Genomic DNA, 25,519 nt, shown 5'->3' with positions numbered 1-25,519 from the left:
TGAGGCTCTGCTAACCAGAACCTCAGTGTTTATGCTCTCTCTGCTTTCTAAAATTGTCACTGCAGGCTAGTGACCAATTTTACCAATTCTCATTGGCACATTGGTACACCCATATAATTCCCGTGTATATGGTACTTAGGTAACCAGGGTATTGGGATTCCAGGAGATCCCTATGGGCTGCAGCATCTCTTTTGCCACCCATAGGGAGCTCAGACAATTCTTACACAGGCCTGTCACTGCAGCTTGAGTGAAATAACGTCCACGTTATTTCCCAGCCATTTTTCACTGCATATAAGTAACTTATAAGTCACCTATATGTCTAACCCTCACTTAGTGAAGGTTAGGTGCCAAGTTACTTAGTGTGGGGACACCATTACAAGTGTGCACTGCACATAGGTCCCCACCTATGTGTAGCGTCACAATAGTAACTCCGAACATGGCCATGTAACATGTCTAAGATCATGGAATTGTCACCCCAATACCATTCTGGTATTGGGGGGACGATTCCATGATCCCCCGGGTCTCTAGCACAGAACCCAGGTACTGCCAAACTGCCTTTCCGGGGTTTCCACTGCAGCTGCTGCTGCTGCCAACCCCTCAGACAGGATTCTGCCCTCCTGGGGTCTGGGCAGCCCCGGCCCAGGAAGGAAGAACAAAGGATTTCCTCTGAGAGAGGGTGTTACACCCTCTCCCTTTGGAAATAGGTGTGAAGGGCTGGGGAGGAGTAGCCTCCTCCAGCCTCTGGAAATGCTTTGATGGGCACAGATGGTGCCCATCTCTGCATAAGCCAGTCTACACTGGTTCAGTGATCCCCCAGCCCTGCTCTGGCACAAAACTGGCCAAAGGAAAGGGGAGTGACCACTCCCCTGACCAGTACCTCCCAGGGGAGGTGCCCAGAGCTCCTCCAGTGTGTCCCAGACCTCTGCCATCTTGGATTCAGAGGTGTTGGGGGCACACTGGAGCTGCTCTGAGTGACCAGTGACAGCAGGTGACGTCGCACCTCCTGATAGGTGCTTACCTTCCCTGGTAGCCAAACCTCCTTTTTTGGTATCCAAACCTCCTTTTCTGGCTATTTAGGGTCTCTCCTCTGGGCTATTCCTCAGATAACGAATGCAAGAACCCACCAGAGTCCCTCTGCACTTCCCTCTTCGACTTCTGCCAAGGATCGACCACTGACTGCTCCAGGACGCCTGCAAAACTGCAGCAAAGTAGCAAGACGATTACCAGCACCATTGCAGCGCCTCATCCTGCCGGCTTTCTCGAATGTTTCCTGGTGGTGCATGCTCTGATGGCTGTCTGCCTTCACCCTGCACTGGAAGCCAAGAAGAAATCTCCCGGGGGTCGACGGAATCTTTCTCCTGTTAGTGCAGGCACCAAAAGACTGCATCACCGGTCCGCAGGGTCCCCTCTCATCCTGACGAGCATGGTCCCTGGAACACAGGAGCAGGGTCCAAGTGTCTCACACAGTCCAGTGGCCCTTCTGTCCAAATTTGGTGAAGGTAAGTCCTTGCCTCCCCACGCCAGACAGCAAACCTGTGTACTGCGTGATTTGCAGCTGCTCCGGCTTCTGTGCACTTCTCCAAGGATTCCTTTGTGCACAGCCTAGCCTGGGTCCCCAGCACTCCGTCCTGCAGTGCTCAACCCACTGAGTTGGACTCAGACGTTGTGGGACCCTCCTTTTGTGACTCTGAGTTCACAGATCTTCTAAGTGCCTGCTCTGGTACTTCTGCAGGTGCTGCCTGCTTCTGCGGGGGCGCTCTGAGCTGCTGAGCACCCCTTCTGTCTCCTCCTCCAAGGGGCGACATCCTGGTCCTTCCTGGTCCCCAGCAGCACCCAAAAACCTCTACCGCGACCCTTGCAGCTAGCAAGGCTTGTTTGCGGTACTTCTGCGTGGAAACGCTTCTGCAACATCCAGCACGCCGTGGGACATCTTCCATATAAAGGAGAAGTTCCTAGCCCTTTTTGTTGTTGCATAATCTTTGGCTTCTTCCACCTGGAGGCAGCCCTTTTGCACCTTCATCTGGGGTTTTCTGGGTTCCTGCCCCCCCCCTGGACACTATCACGACTTTTGGACTTGGTCCACTTCCTTTTTAGGTCCTCAGGTCCAGGAATCCGCCTTCAGTGTTTTGCTGGTGCTTGTGGTTCTCGCAGAATCCCCCTATCACTACTATTGTGTCTTTCTGGAGTAATAGGGTAACTTTACTCCTACTTTTCAGGGTCTTGGTGGGGGGTATTTTAGACACCCTTACTGTTTTCTCACAGTCCCAGCGACCCTCTACAATCTCCCATAGGCCTGGGGTCAATTCATGATTCGCATTCAACTTTTGGTTTATATGGTTTGTGTTGCCCCTAGGCCTATGTCTACCTATTGCATCCTATTGTGATTCTACATTGTTTGCACTGCTTTTCTTACTGTTAATTACCTGTTTTGGGTTTGTGTACACATAACTTGTGTATATTACTTACCTCCTAAGTGAGGGTATTCTCTGAGATACTTTTGGCATATTGTCACTAAAATAAAGTACCTTTATTTTTAGTAACTCTTAGTATTGTGTTTTCTTATGATATTGTGCTATATGATATGAGTGGTATAGTAGGAGCTTTGCATGTCTCCTAGTTCAGCCTAAGCTACTTTGCCATAGCTACCTTCTATCAGCCTAAGCTGCTAGAAACAACTCTATTCTACTAATAAGGGATAACTGGACCTGGCACAGGGTGTAAGTACCACAAGGTACCCACTATAAGCCAGGCCAGCCTCCTACATGGGCCCGCTGAATGGGTGCTGTGGTGGTGTTTCCTGAGGGTGGAGGCTCTGTGGTGTTTTGGAACTGTGACAGGGGAACCGACTGTCCAGAGGTCCCTGATGGGCCGGGCTGGTCATCTTGATCCAGGCGTGCAGAGCTGCTGTCATCACTGTGGGCCTCTTCTGTGGGGGGACTGGATATGTCTGGCACCTCCTGTCTGGTGACGTTGGGTAGGGGTCCTGTTGGGGTGTAAATGCATAGTTTTAGTATCTGTGTGTGCCATCTTGTGCATTGGGTGAGGTACCCTCTACTCCTGTGCTTGTGTCATTGTGTTAGCCCTTTTGTGATAGTTGGTTTGGGGTCTGTGTGGGTTTCTGTACTGGACATGCTTTGGTGACGGTGGTCCATGCATAGGTGTTGCATGCAGGGCCTTGGTATTGAGATGTGTGGGTTGTGATAGTGGGACATATGGAGATGATGGTGTGATGGGGGTGAGGGTAAGAGTGGGAGTATGTGATGGCATACAGGTGGGGGGGAAGAAGTAGTTAAGATATGTCTTACCAGAGTCCATTCCTCCTGCTACTCCTGCGAGGCCCTCAGGATGCATGATCGCCAAGACTTGCTCCTCCCATGTTGTTAGTTGTGGGGGAGGAGGTGGGGTCCACCGCCAGTCCTCTGTACAGCAATCTGGTGTCTTGATACCACGGAAAGTACCTTCCCCCGTAGGTCGTTCCACCTCTTCCTGATGTCATCCTGTGTTCTTGGATGCTGTCCCACTGCGTTGACCCTGTCGAGGATTCTCCGCCATAGCTCCATCTTCCTTGCAATGGATGTCTGCTGCACCTGTGAACCGAATAGCTGTGGCTCTACCCGGATGATTTCCTCCACCATGACCCTGAGCTCCTCCTCAGAAAACCTGGGATGTCTTTGAGGTGCCATGATGTGGTGTGAGTGATGTGTGGGGTGATGTTTTGGGGTGTGTGGTGTTTTGTGCGTGGATGTTGTATAAGTGATGGTGTGGTGTGTCTGTGGATGCTAGTGTTGTGTTAGCTAATCTCTCTCTCTGGTCTTCTTTGAAATTTTGGGTTGTAAGGGTTTGTGGGTAATGTGGGTGTGTTTTATAGTGTTGTGAGTGTGTGGGTGTGTGTATGTGTGTCAGGTGTGTGTATTTCAAATTGTCCAATGTGGTTGTGTTTTGTAAATGTGTGTGTATTTTGAGCGTGGCGGTGTGTACTGACGATGGATTACCGCGGTTGAATGACTGCTGCGTTGATTCGTGGGTCGTGATAGTGTGGGCGTATTCTTGTTGACGTGACGGTGTAGGTTTTGTTATCGCCAGTTTATCACTGACCTTTGGTGTGGCGGACTTGTGTGGGTGTCTGTATTGTGGCGGGTTCCGAGATGTGGGTCGTAATACCTGTAGTGGATTTCTGCCGCCGCAACGGTATGTTGGCGGTCTTCAGCACAGCAGTAAGCGGGATTTTAAGGGCAGGGGTTCTAATGAGTGCCTAAGTGTGAGGGCACCCTTGCACTAGCAGAGGTACCCCCACATAGTTCAGGGCCATTTCCCAGGACTTTGTGAGTGTGGGGACACCATTACACGCGTGCACTACATATAGGTCAATACCTATATGTAGCTTCACAGTGGTAACTCCGAATATGGCCATGTAACATGTCTAAGATCATGGAATTGTCCCCCCATTCCAAACTTGGTATTGGGGGGCCAATTCCATGCATCCCCGGGGCTCCACTATGGACCCCGGGTACTGCCAAACCAGCTCTCTGGGGTTTTCTCTGCAGCTACCGCTGCTGCCAACCCACAGACAGGGTTCTGCCCTCCTGGGGTCTGAGCAGCCCAGTCCCAGGAAGGCAGAACAAAGAATTTCCTCTGAGAGAGGTGTTTCACCCTCTCTCTTTGGAAATAGGTGTTAAAGGCTGGGGAGGGGTAGCCTCTCCCAGCCTCTGGAAATGCTTTTAAGGGCACAGATGGTGCCCTCCTTGCATAAGCCAGTCTACACCGGTTTAGGGAACCCCCAGTCCCTGCTCTGGCGTGAAACTGGACAAAGGAAAGGGGAGTGACCACTCCCCTGTCCATCACCACCCCAGTGGTGGTGCCCAGAGCTCCTCCAGTGTGTCCCAGACCTCTGCCATCTTGTTTCCAGAGTTATGAGGGCACTCTGGAGGCCTCTGAGTGGCCAGTGCCAGCAGGTGACGTCAGAGACCCCTCCTGATAGGTGCTTACCTGACTAGGTGGCCAATCCTCCTCTGAGGGCTATTTAGGGTCTCTCCAGTGGGCTTTTTCTCAGATAACGAATTGCAAGAATTCACCACAGTTCCTCTGCACCTCTCTCTTCGACTTCTGCCAAGGATCGACCGCTGACTGCTCCAGGACGCATGCAAAACTGCAACAAAGTAGCAAGAAGACTACTAGCGACATAGTAGCACCTAATCCTGCCGGCTTTCTCGACTGTTTCCTGGTGGTGCATGCTTTGGGGGCTGCCTGCCTTCATCCTGCACTGGAGGTCCCCACAAAGAAATCTCCCATGGGTCGACGGAATCTTCCCCCTGCTTCAGCAGGCACCAAACTTTAGCGTCACTGGTACTCTGGGACCCCCCTCATCCTGACGAGCGTGGCCCCTGGAACACAGGTGGTGGACCCAAGTGACCCGGACTGTCCAGTGGTCCATCTGTACAAATTTGGAGGAGGTAGCACCTTTCTTTATTGCAGAATCTTCAGCTTCTTCCATCCAGAGGCAGCCATTTTACACCTTCATCCGGGGGTTAGTGGGCTCTTGCCCCCCCGGACACTTTTGTGACTCTTTGACTTGGTCCCCTTCCTTTGCAGGTCCTCAGGTCCAGGATTCCGTCTTCAGTGCTTTGCAGTCTGTTGTAGTCTTTGCAAAATCCCTTATCACGACTTTAGTGTGTTTCTGGGGAAATAGTAGTACTTTACTCCTACTTTCCAGGGTCTTGGGGTGGGGTATCTGGGACACCCTTAGTGTTTTCCTACACTCCTAGCTAACCTCTACACACTACACTAGCCTAGGGGTCCATTTGTGGTTCGCATTCCACTTTCTTAGTATATGGTTTGTGTTGCCCCTAGGCCAATTGCATCCTATTGTATTCTACAGTGTTTGCACTACTTTCTGACTGTGTTACTTACCTGATTTGGTTTTCTGTGTATATTATGTGTATTTTACTTACCTCCTAAGGGAGTATATCCTCTGAGATAGTTTTGGCACATTGTCACTAAAATAAAGTACCTTTATTTTTAGTAACCCTGAGTATTGTCTTTCTTATTATATAGTACCTGTATGATATAAGTGGTATAGTAGGAGCTTTGCATGTCTCCTAGTTCAGCCGTGGCTGCTCTGCTATAGCTAACTCTATCAGCCTAAGCTGGTAGAACACTACTAATCCACTAATAAAAGATAACTGGACCTGGCACAGGGTGTTCATACCATTGGTACCCACTATAAGCCAGGCCAGCCTCCTACAGTGGGATAAAGATTCCTCATATCATGTAATACCTATTAAAAATCAACCTCAACCTCACCCCCAATATCCAATAAAACATGATTCTAAAGCACCCGTGAGGGAAATCCTCACACAACTAGAGGACCAGGGCGTGATCGAACCCTGTGTCTCACCTATGAATAATCCATTATTCCCAGTAGCTAAACCAGACCATAATAATCTTAGACTACAGATATTTAAACAGTCATACACGCACATATCCTATACAAAAATCACATAGCACAGCACTTACAAACAACATAGTGCACAAAAAATACAAAACAACACTGGACATTTTCAATGGTTTCTTCTGCCAAAATATAGCGTCTTATGGTAAAGACTTAACCAGTTTCAGCGCACTAGGCTCTCAGAAAACATTCTGTTGTTTACCCCATGGGTACAAGAACAGTCCAGGACTGTTTGCAGCTCGTGTGACTTCAATATTGCACGACATTGACACGGAAGCATTGTCCTATGCAGATGATATCTATCTCACGGATGATGAATTGCTGCAACATTTAAGACGGGTAGCCTGGATTGTTGTGGGATTTGCCAAGTTCGGCTACAAATTCAATTAAAAAAAAAAAAAAAATGGCCTTCCTTAGCGGCTTGTTTGTGGGATATGAGCTATTGAGTGAAGGAAAGAGCCTAGAACCCCAATTCTTGAAAAATGCGCACAGTTACAACCCCCAAATACAATTTAAAAACTCCAATCCCTATTGGGTTTTCTAAATTTTGGCAGAACTTACATTCCTGAATATGCATCACGCATAGAACCTTTATGTGACTTAATACGTCCTGACTTTTCAAGTAAAGTTTTTGACAGTCGAACACACACGCATTCTCAGAGCTTTGCAAACAGACATGCTTGCAGCACAACATTTACACACAAGGGACAGCAAAACACATTTGGTCATCAGAGCAGAGTAATTGCTGGTGCCATTGGTTTCACCTATGTAACTTTCAGTGAGGGTGAGACTGTCCCAATAGCATACAAATCACATTTGTACTCAGCAGCAGAACAACACTTTGCTCCCACTGAGAAAATTCTCACTGCAGTTCGGATGGCTGTCATTAAAAAAAGACATCTAGCCCAAGGCAAACACATTATTGCTGTCTCTCCAATTCCAGCCCTTGAGGCTGTTACCAAAGCCAACGTTTCAAGAGCTAAAGCATTACATCCACGTTGGACTCAATGGGCAACATCACTGACAGCCACTTATGTAGACTACATTTTTGACCGGAAATTACATAACTCAAGAATTTTTGCAATATGAACTGGAATACCCAGTTCCATCAAACACAATGCCTATTGATCAATATCAGAGTTATGTACCCTGATGGCTCAGCACAACCTGCAGTAGGCACAAATCATCAATACTCTGCTGCTTGCGCAGTCGTAAGTGGCTTTATAGAGAATAATAAATTCTGTCCCCAGCATACATTCACGCAAATCCCAGGGGATTGCACAGCACAATTAGCAGAGCTAAAGGCTCTGGTTATGGCACTGAAACATATGGATCCTGCACAGCTAACACGGATTGTCTGTGATTCGTACTACTGTGTCCAGTCTTTCAATGAATACCTGCATTACTGGCACCAGAATGGGTTTGGAGATTCTAAAGGCAACACCATTAGACACAGACTCCTGTGGGGGAAAGTAGCAGATCTGAAGGAAACGCTATAAAATGTCCATGTTGTACATACACTTGGACACCAGTGCGTTGGAATACACGTTGCTGGAAATACACTGACTGATGAAGCTGCGAAATCAGGTGTAGCTACGGCTACTGTTGCTGCAGTAAGCCGCTCAGGAGCAAAACTGGATGATAACATAGGGGCTGCTGTGAAAGCTACGGCTGAAGGCACGCCTTATCCAAAATCATTTTCTGCTAGATGTTCCTACTGAATGGGAGGCTTCCTAGATGCTGAAGTAGTAATACCAGGTGTAGGGGTTCAAGTAATTCCCAACAAAGACATAAGATCAGAGTTGATTAAAGCAGCACATGAGGGGGTAGCCTCTGCCCACGCTGATGTGGTGGCTACAATATCATTGTTGCAAGCACGTTATTTGTGGCCAGGTCTATACAAACAGGCTCCCAACAAATTAAGGTTTCCACCGCTAAACGTTCACCGCAGACACCCCTCCTAATTTCCAACAAACCATTACAATGTGTGTACTTGGACCATTGTGGTCCCCTAAAACTGGATAGTGCATACAAATATATTTTAGTCGCTTTTGACTCTTGCTATAGATTTCTATGGATGTGGCCACAGTGTTCGGCTGATGCTTGGACTGTTATTAAAGACTTGCGAGTCTTTATCAATACATATGCAGTTGCGTCTTTCCACTCAGACCAGGGCCCTGCTTTCGCCTCAGGGGCATTCAGGGACGGCATGGCTATGTTAGAGGTCCAACTCCATTACTCCTCTCCATTTCATCCTGAGCGAAATAGTGTCGTGGAGCAACCAAACCATAATTTAAAGCAGTCCTTAACAGCCAGATTATTAGGAATGGGTCGTGGTTGGCTTAATCACCTGTATGTAGGCCAGAGAGCACTTAACAATCTGCCTAGAAGGTCCCTCGGGGGTCGTACTTCATACGAGTGCCTGTTCGGAACTTAAATGTATGTTCCAGATCTTGATGGCCCTAGTGTGGAGGCGACAGAAACACCTTTTGACATAAATGAACGCCCCACTGTCTTGAAGGAATTACAACAGTTCCGTGAAGACAACGCTTCTGCCAGTGCTGCCTCCACAGGAATTAAGGATGTACCAGGAACACCTAATGGCTGGATTCCTAAAGATGGGGATCTAGTACGTGAAAACGTTGCTTTGAAAAAGGAGTTTGGTCCTTCCTATCGTGCACCGGTCCAATCTTGGGAATACACAGTACCAGAACTGTCATTCTACCACCATTGGCTTGTGCTAAAGAAAACCGCTTTGTATCTATCGACAATGTCAAGTTGCACCATGTGGCGGAACCTGTACATCAGACCAAGAGGAACAGCCAGTAGTTCCCGAATCCCTCTCACTACTGGTCAAGAAGTCCCTCTACAAGTTGTGGGCAGCAACTCCGAGCCTGATCTTGCATTAGTTCCACTAACATCTGTTACTACAAACAATACTGAAATAACTGATGGATTTGAAACAACCTCAACACAGACAGATGGCATTATTTATTCTGAACCACCACGTGAGACCCCTCCTGGTTCTCCACCTACAAATACGGCTCCAGGTTTTGCACGAACTGCTTCTGGATACTTCGCCGACGTAAACAACACCTTGTCGGGCTCATTTGCCTCTTCTATATCTGAACTGTCAAAAACACATATGCTGATAAACTGCCTTAAAACGAATTACCATATTTTCCATGGAACTATCTGTGGCTTTCTTTGACTGTACTAGCCTTCCTCCTTTGGATTGGTTTTGTCATAACATTCTTTTTATTAATACATGGTCATTTTCTTCCTAAAAGATCAGCAGTTGAACTGGAGGATGAGATCCTAAAACCCAATTTTTCTTCTCACAAGGTGCGCAGAGACTTGTCTTTTGTGAAAATTTCCACTATACCGATTCCTGATGGGATTGTTTGGGATAAAGTAGCATTTGATATATACGGCCTGACAGAGATCATTCAAATACCATATGTGTTTAAACTTTCAATGAATGATGTAATAATACCCGGAGTTGTTTCTGGTGACCTGGATGTGAAAACAGTTGATTCTATGATGGCTGAATTGCAGTATTATACTGTATTTGAAAGTGAAGATGTTTATCAATCTAAAGAAAATTATGGTGATATGTTTTGCTATCATTCTTATGGGCACCATTTCATTCATAGAGCAAGTACCCCAAAGACTGTTTTTAATTACACACAATGGGAACATTGTCCGACTCCACCACAGGGGAGTTCTAAAACATATTCTGAAAAGTTTGCATATTTTTCTGAGCACAATGTTAAAAATGCTGAGTGATGTTATTTTAAATTGCCATCAATGGAAAATGTACATATATTATTGACAGTTACAAAATGTATTTATTCGGATTCCTTTGTTCCCTAGTTGTCTATAGAAGGCTATGAATATTGGTTAAAGTTGATTGACTTAAAAAGTGTGTGGGGAACTAGAAATTGGCAAATAAGGGGGAAGGAAGCTTTTTTAGAGCATGCCTGATACCTGTTCAAATGATATTTTTAAATGAAACTGTAAAACAAACAAGTTGTTTAGGCTGAGCAAAGATTATGGAATTGAATGTGCCCAGTATTCCTGCCCCTGCAAAATCTCACAAATGGCAAAAATATATAAATGCAACTGAAGATCAGCTTGATGAATGGGTCCCAGAATGGCACGTTTAATGCTTCAGTGTCACGTCCTGGCAGGTGGCTATTGTAGCCAATAGGTACCAACGGGTGTCATAAACGTTTTATAAACTCCACGGGGAATTTTAGAACTAATAGGCCGAACCCTCGCTATGTGTCATCCGAACATGCGGGTATAGTAACAACATACAGTGTAGGGAAACTATGCCAGCAGTGGTTGAAGAGTTCCTCACTAGATGCTGTTAGAGAACACCTCAGTCTCCTGTCTAGTAACACTGACTTACAGGATTTCCTGTTAGGCCGCAGAAAACAACGCAGAAAGTGCTTCTTATATGCAGTATATAATGACATTTGTAAGCTTTCTCAACAAGAAGCTGCTGCCCGGTTAAGACAAATAGATCAGGAAAACTTACAGAAGGCATTAGCTGTTGTAGACAATGGGATTAATAACCTGTCTGACCGGATATACACCTTAAATAACATTGTCTCTTCTGCAATAGACGTAATACAAAGTGATATGTCTTTTTTACACCATGGACAAAGTCAACTAAGGTCCATAATGCAGTTGGGTTGGACACTTCAAACATTGAAGGCAGGTCGCATTCCCTGGCAACAATTTAGCGCAAAGGACATATTTTATACATTTAACTTAACGTGACAACAATAACTAATGGCTAAGAAAGAAGCAACTTATGTCATGTTAAATATCAAAAAGTTAGAAAAGTTGCCTTTTACTGTGGCTGAACTACCATTTGCTGAATGGTTAATACACAGTGTCATTAATCTGCCTATTTCAACACTTCAATTCACGTCCTGTTTAAAACGCATTCCGGTAGGCAGATATGAAAGGCTGGGAGATAGTTACATCCATGAGGTGTGGGAGCTGCCCTTATCGTACAAATGTCTCAGTGGCGTGAAAGAAGTCTTCCTTAGCGGTAGTGAATGCGAGACTTCTGTCAGCCATTTGATGGTTTGTAAACAGCTGTCCTTGCATGGGGCATGTAACATTTCTGCAGTGAACTTGACTTGTTATCTGAAGGGAGTTCCAGTCCCCTTGATTAGATGTGCGTTCCAGGTGCTTTCAAATGGCAGCTATGTTCTCCTCAATAGTGAAGATTGTTGTGGTATACGGGCCGGAATAGTTTATGTTGTTTCGGTCTTTAAGATTGTTACATGCTGTGGGAACGTACTCTTTCCTCCCACTAGACAAAGAGAGGTAGCTGACATTTGGCCCCATATTGCTACTTCTAATGTGACTTTCGACAAGTTGAGCAGACTCAAGGCTTTATTGTTCCAAAAACATGTGGCGCTCACATTCTGCACGCGAGACCTACGCACTTCAGGTGGCAAGATCCTCAGCCGATATACAGTCCCTTTTAAGTACCAACTTTCCGAGACACTTTAGTGAGCTTGTGGGATGAATATTTAATGCATCCAGTACTACTGGAATCGCACATTTCTTAAAGGCTGTTGGTTCTGGTTTCGTTCACACCTTCTCCTCTATATTCGGTTTAATACCATCAGCCATCCACTCACTATTCTACAGTATTTTCAGGGGATTTCCAATAACTTTGACTATAATAGGTGGCATTTTGCTATTGCTACTTTTTCTGCGCAATGGCTGTCCCACCGCAACAAGGAGAAATGAAAACGATCCCACCAGCGCAGCTGTGTTGTGAACGTATGATGCAGATCTTCGAAGCAACACTCCTGGAGCAATTGGAGTGTGACTGGTCTTTGTCATTCAGACAGGTTTTGCATTATGTGCATCCCATGTTTCGGTGCCTCTGGTGCTCATTCGAACATGCACTGAAGCATTGTCTTTCTACGCAGCACTTGCTTTCATTGGATGCTGATCTGTTGATGTTCTCGCTGAAGGCTCATTAACAGACTTGCGCATTGAGGGTGCGTTTGCTAAGGGAAGCTGCTTATGAGTTGCCCTTCACAGAGGATGCGGCTCCGATCTCATTATTGGGCACATCACGGAATTTTACCACCTGCCGAAGTGGAAGATTTCCTGTCTTACATTATCCCTGAGTCGATTGGCAATTTCCAAAATGACTCTGACTCTTGAAATTCAGCCTTTTTTACGCCACAGTTAACATTTTAAATGGTCCCTTTTATGTGCTCGAGTGTCTTTTAACTTGTCATTATTGACATATTTTATATATATCTTAGGTTGAATTTTAGTAGCTTTTATACATAATTAGGCTTTGAACCACCTTTGAACCAGCAAGGGGAGGGTGTTGTGTAGCCATTTTAGCTATAGCTCTATGCACGTTATTTTAGCAAACTAGGCCTGCCGCTGTGCACTTTAACCTAGATATTTTTTCTTTAGCTTCATGTATTGTTTTAGCAATAGCCACATTTGCGGTCTTGTTTATTTCTCTCTATCTAGCTGTTCTTTGCCTAGGCCAGCTCTGTGTTCTTAAACAAGACATTTCTTTCACTCTGTGCTTCTCTCAAGGCTGCAGTAAGATAGATTGCCGGTAAATGTGGTAACATTCTGTCTCTGGTATTCATAGAAACATACACATCCTTATGTAGGGACATTTTCTCAGAACATCAGCTGTTCTATTATGAAAACACTTCTCTGTCCCAAATTATGACCATGGCGGTGCGAACTCAGATAGACAGCCACTTTACCACAGCGACCGCCAGGGCGGAAACAACAGGCACCACGTCGGTAGCCGCCTACAGCCAGGCGGAAGTCAATGTTCTGCCCACCATATTAAGACCCTTCAATCCGCCACCTTTTCCGGGGCGGTACCAACGACATCAAAAGCCTGGTAGAAACCGACCGCAGAAGGGAAAGGGCTTACCTTTGGAGACACAGGGAACAACCACGCCGCTATGGAGCCCGAACTTCAGATCTTCCCAATGATTCTCTACGTCCTGCTCCACCACGAACACCAACGACGGCGAAGGCGACCACGGTGAGTACAGCCGCCTAGCACACAAGGGAGGGAGGGAGGAAAAAGAGAGTGGCACACACACACGCACAACACCAACCCCCACCCCCACCCCCAACACCATACACACAATCAGATGCAGTAATAAAACATATTGACCCCATACCCCTCAGGAATACTGCAAGGACAACAGGAATGTGAGAAAGTTAGTCTAATAATATAAATACAAAAATTCTATCTAATGGTTGTAGGAAAGTACCATCTTGCCTGGCATGTTACTCCCATTTTTACTGTATGTATGTTTGTTTTTGCCTGTGTCACTGGGATCCTGCTAGCCAGGACCCCAGTGCTCATAAAGTATGCCCTGTATGTGTTCCCTGTGTGGTGCCTAACTGTATCACTGAGGCCCTGCTAACCAGAACCTCAGGGTTTATGCTCTCTCTGCTTTTAAAATTGTCACTGCAGGCTAGTGACTAATTTTACCAATTCTGATTGGCACATTGGAACACCCTTATAATTCCCTAGTATATGGTACCTAGGTACCCAGGGTACTGAGGTTCCAGGAGATCCCTATGAGCTGCAGCATTTCTTTTGCCACCCATAGGGAGCTCAGACAATTCTTACACAGGACTGCCAGTGCAGTTTGAATGAAATAACGTCCACGTTATTTCACAGCCATTTTACACTGCACTTAAGTAACTTATAAGTCACCTATATGTCCAACCTTCACATGGTGAAGGTTAGGTGCAAAGTTACTAAGTGTGAGGGCACCCTGGCACTAGCCAAGGTGCCCCCACATCGTTCAGGGCAATTTCCCCGGACTGAGTGCGGGGACACCATTACACGCGTGCACTACATATAGGTCAATACCTATATGTAGCTTCAAAATGGTAACTCTGAACAAGGCCATGTAACATGTCTAGGATCATGGAATTGTCCCCCCAATACCATTCTGGTATTGGGGGGACAATCCCATGCATCCCCAGGGCTCCAGCATAGAGCCTAGGTACTGCCAAACTAGCTCTCTGGGGTTTTCTCTGCAGCTACCGCTGCTGCCAACCCTCAGACAGGTTTCTACCCCCTGGGGCCTGGGCAGCTCAGTCCCAGGAAGGCAGAACAAAGGATTTCCTCTGAGAGTGAGTGTTACACCCTCTCTCTTTGGAAATAGGTGTTAAGAGCCTGAGAGGAGTAGCCTCTCCTGGCCTCTGGAAATGCTTTGAAGGGCACAGATGGTGCCCTCCTTGCATAAGCCAGTCTACACCGGTTCAGGGATCCCCCCAGCCCTGCTCTGGTGTGAAACTGGACAAAGGAAAGGGGAGTGACCACTCACCTGACCAGCACCTCTCCATGGGAGGTGCCCAGAGCTCCTCCAGTGTGTCCCAGACCTCAGCCATCTTCAATGCAGAGGTGTGAGGGCACAAAGGAGACCTCTGAGCGGCCAGTGCCAGCAGGTGACGTCAAAGACCCCTCCTGATAGGTGCTTACCTCTCTCTGTAGCCAATCCTCCTCTGAGGGCTATTTAGGGTCTCTCCTGTGGGTTTCTTTTCAGATAACGAGTGCAAGAGCTCACCAGAGTTCCTCTGCATCTCCCTCTTCGACTTCTGCCAGGGATTAACCGCTGACTGCTCCAGAACGCCTGCAAAACTGCAACAAAGTAGCCAGAAGACTACCAGCGACATTGTAGCGCCTACTCCTGCCGACTTTCTCGACTGTTTCCTGGTGGTGAATGCTCTGAGGGCCGTCTGCCTTCACCCTGCACTGGAAGCCAAGAAGAAATCTCCCGTGGGTTGACTGAGTCTTCCCCCTGCTACCGCAGACACCAAACTTCTGCTTCACCGGTCCGCTGGTCCCCTCTCATCTCAACGAGCATGATCCCTGGAACACAGGAGCTGGATCCAAGTGACCCCCACAGTCCAGTGGTCCTTCTGTCCAAGTTTGGTGGAGGTAAGTCCTTGCCTCCCCACACCAGACAGTAATCCTATGTACTGTGTGAACTGCAGCTGCTAGGGCTTCTGTGCACTCTTGCAAGGATTCCTTTGTGCACAGCACAGCCCAGGCCCCCAGCACTCTGTCCTGCGTTGCCCAACTCGCTGAGTTGACCTCCAGCTTCGTGGGACCCTCTTTTGTGTTGCTGAGTCGACTGCTGTGCTCAGATTTCTTGAACACCTGTTGAAGTGCTTCTGCGGGTGCTGCCTGCTTCTGCATGGGCTCCCTGTGTTGCTGGGCGCCCCCTCTGTCTCCTCATCCAAGTGGCGACCTCCTGGTCCTTCCTGGGCCGGAGCAGCACCCTTTATCCTCAACTGTGACTCTTGCAGCTAGCAAGGCTTGTTTGTGGTCTTTCTGCGTGAAACCAACTCTGTGTCCTCCAGCACACCGTGGGACATCTTCTGACCAAAGGACAAGTTCCTGGCACCTTCCGTCGTTGCAGAATCTTTTGGCTTCTTCCACCCAGAGGCAGCCCTTTTGCACCTTTATCCAGGGTTTAGTGGGCTCCTGCCACCCCCGGACACTTGCATGACTCTTGGACTTGGTCCCCTTCCTTTGCAGGTTCTCAGGTTCAGGAATCCATCTTTAGTGCTTTACAGTCAGTTGTTGTCTTTGCAGAATCCCCTATTACTGTCTTTCTGGTATAGTGGGGTAGCTTTACTCCTACTTTTCAGGGTCTTGAGGTGGGGTATCTTGGACACCCTTAGTGCTTTCTTACACTCCCAGCGACCCTCTACACACTACACTAGGTATGGGGTCTCTTTGTGGTTCGCATTCCACTTTCAGAGTATATAGTTTGTGTTGCCCCTAGGCCTATTGTCTCGTATTGCATTCTATTGTGTTCTACAGTGTTTGCACTACTTTTCTAAGTGTTTTCCTTACCTGATTTTAGTTTGTGTGTATATTTTGTGTATTTTACTTACCTCCTAAGGGAGTATATCCTCTGAGATACTTTTGGCATATTGTCACTAAAATAAAGTACCTTTATTTTTAGTAACTCTGAGTATTGTGTTTCTTATGATATAGTACTATATGATATAAATGGTATAGTAGGAGCTTTGCATGTCTCCTAGTTCAGCCTAAGCTGCTCTGCTATAGCTACCTCTATCAGCCTAAGCTGCTAGAACACTACTAATCTACTAATAAGGGATAACTGGACCTGACACAAGGTGTAAGTACCATTAGGTCCCCACTATAAGTCAGGCCAGCCTCCTACAATGGTATTTACATATGTACAGTTCAAGGGACACTGCCCAGTCCTCAATGTGCGTGGGCCACAGGGCCACAGGCCAAAGTCCATGGCCCTACTTGTCACCTGCAGCAACACGGAGAGAGCACTGCAGGGGCATCATTTGGAAAATAGGCAGGTATCTCAAGGGGACGGGGAGCACCTCAGCCGGCAGATAGAACAACACCACTGGTCCTGGAGGGGTCAACATGCCCTGTGCTTGGTCCTGGGGAGTGCAAGTCCACAGTCTCTCAAGTGGGTGACTTGCCCACTGGCTCTGGAGGGGGAACATGCCCTGTGCTTGGTCCTGGGGAGTGATACGCCACAGTTTCTCAAGTGGGTGACTTGTCCACTGGTTCTGGATGGGGCATCGTGCTCTTTGCTTCTGATCCTGGGTAGGATGGGGTGAGTGAGTGTCTTACCCACTGGTTCTGGATGGGCCATTGTGCCCAGTGCTTCTGACCCTGGGGAGTGCAAGGTCACAGTCTCTCAGCTGGGTGTCATTCCCACAGGATTTGCAGGGGGTAGGCCGCACAGCAACCCATGGAGGCGGGACTACAGACCGCCCGCCGGCGGTGAAGGCTGCTCAGTGGTGGTGCTGCTGATGCTGCTGGTGGTGGTGGGGGGAAGCTCCAGCCTATCCCCTGCAGCCCCAGATGGCTGCCCACTGGTGGTGGTGGTGATGCTGCTGATGCTGGTGGTAATAGGGGGAGGCCCCAACCCACCCCCTGCAGCCTCGGACGGCTGCCCACTGCTGGTGGTGGTGCAGCTGCTGGTGGGGGGAGGCTCCAGCCCATCCCCTGCTGCCTCGGACGGCTGCCCACTGGTGGTAATGGTGGTGCTGCTGCTGGTCGGGGGAGGCTCCAGCCCATCCCCTGCAGCCTTGGACGGCTGCCCACTGCTGGTGGTGGTGGTGCTGCTGCTGGTGGTGGTGCTGCTGCTGGTGGTGGGGGGAGGCTCCAGCCCATCCCCTGCAGCCTCGGATGGCTGCACAACCATGGTTGGTGGTGGGGGCTCCGACTGAGTCCCTGCACCAGGCCCCTTGTCCTTCCGGCCTGCTGGTGCAGGGCCCTTGCCCTTCCTGGCAGCAGCTGGGGATGGCTCCTTGCCATTCCTGGTAGCACTTGGGGCAGGCTCCTTCCTTTTACTTCCAGGCAGCACTTGGGGCAGGCTCCTTGCCCTTCCGGGCAGCACTTGGGGCAGGCTCCTTGCCCTTCCTGGCAGCAGATGGGGATGGCTCCTTGCCCTTCTTGGCAGCAGCTGGGGATGTCTCCTTGCCCTTCCGTGCAGCACTTGGGGCAGGCACCCTTGAGGCTGCCTGGTGCCCTGGATACTTTCTCACCACAAATGGGTGTGGAGACTACTGGGTCCGTGGACTGTGTGGCTGAGGTGCTTACCTGGGTTTTTGCCACCCTGGCCAGACGTGAAGGACGGGAGGGTTAGGGAAGAGGTCAATGGTGGAGAGTAAAAGCTTCTTAGGGACATTGGGGTGGGAAGAGGGAGAATGTTTGGGAGTGGAGGAAGAGGGAGTGGTTGTGGGAGGTGTCTGTCTGCTGTGTTTGGGTGCAGGTGCCTGGGCTGGATGCTGTTGTGAGGTGGATGGCTGTTGGGTGTCTGAGTGCTTACGTTTGTGTACCTTGGGAGAAGGGGGACAGACACAGTGGGAGAGGACACGTGCATGGCTGTTGTGGTGGTGTCTGCCAGTGAGGCGTGTGTTCTGCTAGGTGTGGTGGTGATGGCGGTAGTGGATGAGGATGTAGTGCATGGAGGTCTGAGTGTAGAGGCAACTGGGAGGGAGGTGGAGGAGGAGAAGGGGGACACAGTGGAGGCAGTGGATGTTGGTATGTCTACATCTGGATGTTTTTTGTGCGAGTGCCTGTGGGATGTGTGGTGCTTGTGTTTGGCTGTGCCACTCTTGTGTGTTGTCCTGTGTGCGTGCTCATCTACCTGTGTGCTTGAGATAGGTTGTGGGTGAGGGGAATGGTACTGGGAAGAAGAAGTTGGAGGGGGGAGGGGGAAACAGGGACAATGGCTGCCATCAGAGAGGAGGCCAGAGCCTGGATTGATCTCTGTTGGGCCGCCAAGCCCATGTGAATGCCCTCCAGGAATGCATTTGTCTGTTACATTTGGGCTGCCAGCCCTTAGATGGCATTCACAATGGTTGACTGCCCTACAGAGATGGATCGCAGGAGGTCAATAGCCTCCTCAATCAGGGCAGCAGGGCTCAGTGGGGCAGGGCCTGAGGTGCCTAGGGTGAAGGAGATGCCCACCCTCTTGGGTGAACGGGCACGGGCAACTCGCTGAGGGGCTGCTGGGAGGGTGGTGCTGGAACGGGGGTGGCGGCTGTACCTGTAGCGGTCACAGATGTGTACGCCACCACCAGGGAGCTTCCATCGGGGGAGGTATCTGTGTCCGAACTGTCCCCTCCAGTGTCCACCGTGGTGCTCCCCTCGTCCTCCGATCCACTGGTGCCCTCACCGTCAGTGGACTCTGCCTCCTGGCTCCTGTGGGATGCAGCTCCCTCTGTCGCCGGTGCCCCTGCTCCTCCGCCAGATGATGCTAATGCACGCAAGGACAGGATGACAAAACAAAAAGGGGAGGGGGAGAGACAAAGGATACACTGGGTCAGTGGCTGCACCAACACCACCGTTGGCGTACACACCACCGTCACACACAGGCAACAGCCCTACGCACTATGCAATGCACTACCAGTAATAACGCTAGCCACCAGGGCATGGGGAGGGGCACATACCGCCAACTGCAGCACACCTGGGACCCACACAGTCCTGACCAGTAGTGGATGCCTACAAACTAGGTAGCAGGATTATCTCTTCAGAACCCTGGCCAACATGGGACCTACTCTGCAATGTCAGCCCTGGCTAGGGGCACCCACTGACACACATCCCCCACCCGGGTACCCCCCTACCATGCATGAGTTGTAATGATGGGAACTGTATCACCCCCTTGTGGCTGCTGTGATGCCCTCAAGCGTCCATCTAGCTCCGGATAGGCCACCTGCAGTATGCGGGCGATTAGGGGGGTCAGGGTTCGACGGGCACCCCTTCCTCTTTAGGAGGCCATCGCCAGCTGGGCCTCCACCGTCTTCCGTGCCCAGTTTCTCAGGTCCTCCCACTGTTTCCGACAGTGGGTTCTCTGCCTGCCATAGACTCCCATGGTCTGCACGTCCTTGGCGATGGCACGCCATATACCCTTATTTTGATGGCCGCTGACCTGCAGAGAAATACACACAGGAAAAGGTATCTGTCAGACCGTCCTGCCTGTTACACTTATGGCCCACCATACCCTTTCACATCGCCATTTGCACATGCAGGGCCTAGTAAACATGCTGCACGCTGCCCAGGGCCTATTCACCAACCCCCCCCTAGATGAGGCCTTTACACACAGCACTCCATGCATTCATGCCCCATGCATCGTACTCACGGCATACTCACCTGTTGGTCTGGAGGCCCATACAGCAGTCAGTACTGGGGTAGGACCCCATCCACCAGGCACTCCAACTCCACCGAGGTGAAGGCAGGGGTCCTTTCCCCAGTCACACGAGCCATGGTAGGTTCCAGACACAGGTCACAGCAGCACATGCAATGTAGGTCCTCGCCTATTGAAGGTCAGGTAGCAAGTGGGTGATCAGATAGAAAATGGCGGTCACGTCCGCGGCGGTGCATACCGTCACCGCCAGCGTACATCACCATTGGCCACTGTACCCCATAGGGCCCAATGTTAACCAATGAGGAGTTGCACTGCAGTTCCCGACCACCTCCTGCAACAGCGCACAATGTCAGCGGAATTACCTCACTTCCACCTGTCCCTCCACACAAGACAGGCAGACATCATTTCAGGAGGGGGCAGGCCCTGGATAATAACTGCGTCAGTTCAAAATTGGACATACAGGACAAATGCCACTTATACATTAAAAATTAACATCATGCAGTGTACTGTTGTGGCTATGATGTACAGTTTGTGACCAGCACCTCACTCTTTTGCCCCATAGATTGCTATTGCTGGGGATTAATAGGAGATGGACACATACCCGTGTACAGACCCCTGGGGGACCTGGCAACAATAGAGGATAGGCACATTACCCTCACCTATAGACTTGACAGGGCCAGAATCACGGAGCTGTGTGCCCAATTGGAGTCTGACCTAATATCTGCTATCATCACCCCACTGGGATCCCCACCTCTTGTGCAAGTCCTATCTGTGCTCCATTTCTTGGCAACTGGTTCTTTCCAAGTGACAGTGGACTTGGCAGCAGGAATGTCACAGCCAATGTTCTCAATAGTGCTGACCAGAGTGCTGTCTGCACTGATTAAACACATGTGCAGCTACATTGTTTTCCCCCAGGTGGAGAATTTGGCCACAGTGGAAGCTGACTTCTATGCAATGGGACATATCCCCAATATCATTGGGGCAATTGATGGTACACATATCACATTAGTTGCCCCCCCCTGCAAACAAAATGCACAGGTGTTCAGAAATCGAAAGAGTTTTCACTCCATGAATGTCCAGATGGTGTGCTTGGCGGACCAGTACATCGCCCATGTCAATGCTAAGTATCCTGGGTCGGTGCATGATGCCTTTATCCTGAGGAATAGCAGCATCCCAAATGTGATGGGCCAGCTACAGAGGCACAGGGTGTGGCTAATAGTTGATCCCTGGTTCCCACCCAGTAGATGTTGGTGTATGGATATGGTGTGGGCCATATGGAAAGTGTATGCCTAAATGTTGTCCCTCAATATTTGCAGGTGACTCTGGTTACCCAAACATATCATGGCTACTGACCCCTGTCTGGAATCCCAGGACAAGGGCAGAGGAATGTTACAATGACGTAGATGGGCGAACAAGAAGGATTATCGAACATACCTTTGGCTTCCTTAAGGCCAGGTTTTAGTGCCTCCATCTAACAGGTGGATCCCTGTGCTACTCACCCAAGAAGGTCTGTTCTGCTCAAGCCCCAGAATGGCAGAACCCTGTCTGTGAGGTGGCAGCAGCTGGGCCTGCCTGGAAAACCTCAGAAGGCTGGTATGGCAGGACTGGGGATCCACTGTGGAGACCCCAGAGTGCATGGGATTGTACAACCAATACTGGAATCAGTATTGGAGTACAAGTCACAGTTGTTAGATACCTTACATGGCCATATTCGGGGTTACCGTGGTGAAGCTGGACATGAGAATTGACCTATGTCCAATGCACGCGTAAAATGGGATCCCCGCACTAAAGAAGTTCAGGACAATGGTCCTGGACAACGTGCGGCACCCGTGCTAGTGCAGGGGTGCCCTCACACACAGGTACTTTGCCCCAGCCTTCAGGGTTGAAAGGCCTGACATATAGGTGAATTATAAGTGACCTGGTGCAGGAAAAATGGCTATGAAAGGATGCATGCACCTTTTCGCGCAGGCTTCAATGGCAGTCATGCAGAAGCCTTTAAATGGGCTCCCTATGGGTAGCAAAAGTAATGCTGTAGCCCATAGGGTAGCAAAAGTAATGCTGTAGCCCATAGGGATCCCCTGGAATCCCTATGCCCTTGGTACCTAAGTACCATATACTAGAGAATTATATGGGTGTACCAGTATGCCAATTTGGGATGAAATACTGGGTTACCAGTATGTAGTGACAAATTTGGGAACAGAGAGAGCATAAGCAATGGGGTTCTGGTTAGCAGGATCCGAGTGTCAGTCAAGTATACTGACAAAACAGTGAAAGATACTGACAAGTAGGCCACAAACCATAAGCACTGTGGTTCTGGCTAGCAGGATCACAGTGACACAGTCAAACACACTGACAAACAGGCGAAAAATGGGGGTAACCATTCTAGAAAGAGGCTACTTTCTCACACCACTGCGTTAAATAAAACAGCAATGAGTTTGCAAGTGAGTACTGGAGCTCTGGAGTTTACCATCTTGCTGACTTGGAGGTGTTGTTGGTTTTAGCTGGTTTCAGCTGGACGACTCTGGTGGTGGATTTGGTGATCCAGGTGGTGAAGTTTTGGATGGCCGTGGGATCAGAATGTTCAGTGCCTAGGGCCTGTGCCCATAGGGTCTCGGTTACTGTCCATACACAAACCCCAAGAGCAAAGTCATTCACAGTCCTTGACAGAGGATGCTGGTAGAAGGCACAAATGATATGGACAAAAATTGCCAACTTCCTAAAAGTGCCATTTTCAGAATTGTGACTTAAAATCATACTTTATCATTGCCATTACAATTAATTTGAGTCTAAACAGAAGACCTCTGTCTGCTCCCAATCCAAAGTTAGCGCGTAATAAATGTAATAAGTTAACCCAGTGTTTTCAATTGCAGCAATAGCCCTTACAACAGTAACAAAATACTTAAACCCACACCTCCTAATTTTTAAATGTAATGCACCCTGTCACATGAGCCTCTGGGGACCTCTATGTATTTAAAACAAATGTTTAGTCATGTTAAAAAATGTATTTTGCGATGTCAAAATGGCAGTTCAAAACTGCAATACAGGCTATAGTGGTAGCCCTGAGACATGTTTTAAAGGGCTACTTTAGTAAATGACTGAAGGGGTGGTGCATGCCCACTAGTAGCATTTAATTTACAGGCCCAAGGTACGTGCAGTATCACTTTACTAGGGACTTGTAGGTAAATTAGAACATTGGATTTGTTAGAGCTCCGTTGAAGACAATGAAGTGGCTCAGGGCTTGTAGTGGCTGGTGTAATGCTTCTGCTCCAATATACAATGGTTGTTTTTCTGCTTCTCACTTTTTAACTAAGAACATTGTTAAATATATTCCGACGCCGTGGTTGAGGGTATATTTGCAAGTATTTATTTCAAGTTTCCAGGAAGAAACAGCTCAGCCATCCAAATCCACCGTTAGCCACTTTCATCTGTCTTTAACATTCATTCTATAGACTTCCTCACAATGCTATTATGAGCTGATGTCAGCTCATAATACCATTGTGAGGGAGTCTATAGAATGTTAGCACAATAAAGAATATGCCAGACACTATGGAAAAATATACAGTACATAACATTTTATAGAAAACAATCTACTATATCATATACACGTTAAACACTATAGTCATATCACTATTGGGAACTAAACATAGTCACTTAGATAAGCCAGACTTTGTATTTTCCTGCAAGACCTCCTTGGTAAAATTCCAACATCCTCCTTTCTCTGCAAGCCAGACTTGTTTTTGATTCCACCATCATCAACATTATTTTCTTGTCATCCCTTACTGGTTGGGAATAGCTTTCGCTGTTTTTGATTCTACCATCACCAACACCCTTTTTCTTGTCATTCCTTCCTGGATGGGAATAGCTTTCAGTGTTAGTCAACATTTCCCCTTTATATATAACTACTCTGTTGAGATTCCACACACAATGATCTTCAGTTCTTATAGGATTAGTGAACATTTTGTTAACTCTCATTGGTTTCAGCAGTTTGTTTCCACTCACATGCCAACCTGGTTGTCTTATCATAACAACACCACCCACTTTTACAGCTGTCAATTTGACAGTGTTTTTCATCAAAATGTATTTTGCTGTTTTTCAATTGTAAGGCTTCCCTCATCCTCCACTGCTTGGATTCAACTTTTATTTTTTTTACTTCCTAAAAATGTATTCACCCAAGAAGGTTCTAGAATGGTATTGGGGTATCTCCCACAAAACAGTACAAATGGGGACATTCCTGTGGTTGTGTGAGGTGTGAACCTGTACACCACAACTCTTTTGGATACTTCTTCCTGCCAAACTAGGCATGTTTGGTATCAAGCATGTCGGAATCATACCCCAGTACTGTTGCCTGTATTGGATGTACGATTCCCTGCACTCTGGGGACTCCTTAGAGGACCCCCAGCATTCCTCCTGCCAGCCTTCTGTGGTTTCCGGGCAGCCCAAGCTGCTGCCACCCCCCAGATAGGTTTCTGCTCTCCTGCTGCTTGAGCAGCTCAAGTCCAGGAAGCCAGAACAAAGGATTTCCTTTAGAAGAGAGGGGTAACATCCTCTCCCTTTGGAAATAGGTGTTACATGGGTTGGGAAGGGTAGCCTCCCCAAGCAACTGGTATGCTTTGAAGGGCACATTTGGTGCCCACCATGCATAAAGCAGTCTACACCAGTTCAGGGACCCCCCCAGTCCCTACTCTGGCACAAAACTGGACAACGGAAAGGGGAGTGACCACTCCCATGTCTATCACCACCCCAGGGGTGGTGCTCAGAGCTCCTTCAGAGGGTCCCTGGGTTCTGCCATCTTGATTCCAAGGTTGGCAGGGAACTCTGTGAGCATTTGAGTGGCCAGGCAGGTGATGTCAGAGCCCCCCTGATAGCTGCTTACCTGGCTAGGTGACCAATCCTCCTTTCAGAGGTATTTACAGTCTCTCTCTGGGGTGGGTCCTCAGATTTGGCTTGCAAGATTCCAGCAGGACTCCTCTGCATCCTCCACTTCGACTTCTGGTCACGGGAACTGCAACTGGATCCTCCACGAACCGACAACTATGGAACCCACGAAGAAGACTCTTCTGCATCGCTTCCATGGCTTCTGCCAGCTTTGCAACATTTCCCCGACAGTGCATCCTCAGAAGACAGGAAATCTTCAGCTTGCACAAGAAGAAAGAAGGAATCTCCCTTGGAGTGAAGGAGTCACTCCCTGCATCGCAGGCACCTACTGCAATGACAACTGGCTGCGTGGATTTCCTCTTCCGCTGAGCTGCGTGGATCCTGCATCACGGGTGGTGGTCTGTCATGGTCCTCTTGATCCTGTCTATGTCACAGTGCCCCTTCCTCTGGATCTGCATGCTGCTGATCAAAAGGCCCACCTCCCGGTGTC

This window comes from Pleurodeles waltl, chromosome 5 (assembly GCF_031143425.1).
Source record: "Pleurodeles waltl isolate 20211129_DDA chromosome 5, aPleWal1.hap1.20221129, whole genome shotgun sequence".
Classification (NCBI taxonomy): domain Eukaryota; kingdom Metazoa; phylum Chordata; class Amphibia; order Caudata; family Salamandridae; genus Pleurodeles; species Pleurodeles waltl.
This window is presented reverse-complemented; position numbering follows the sequence as displayed.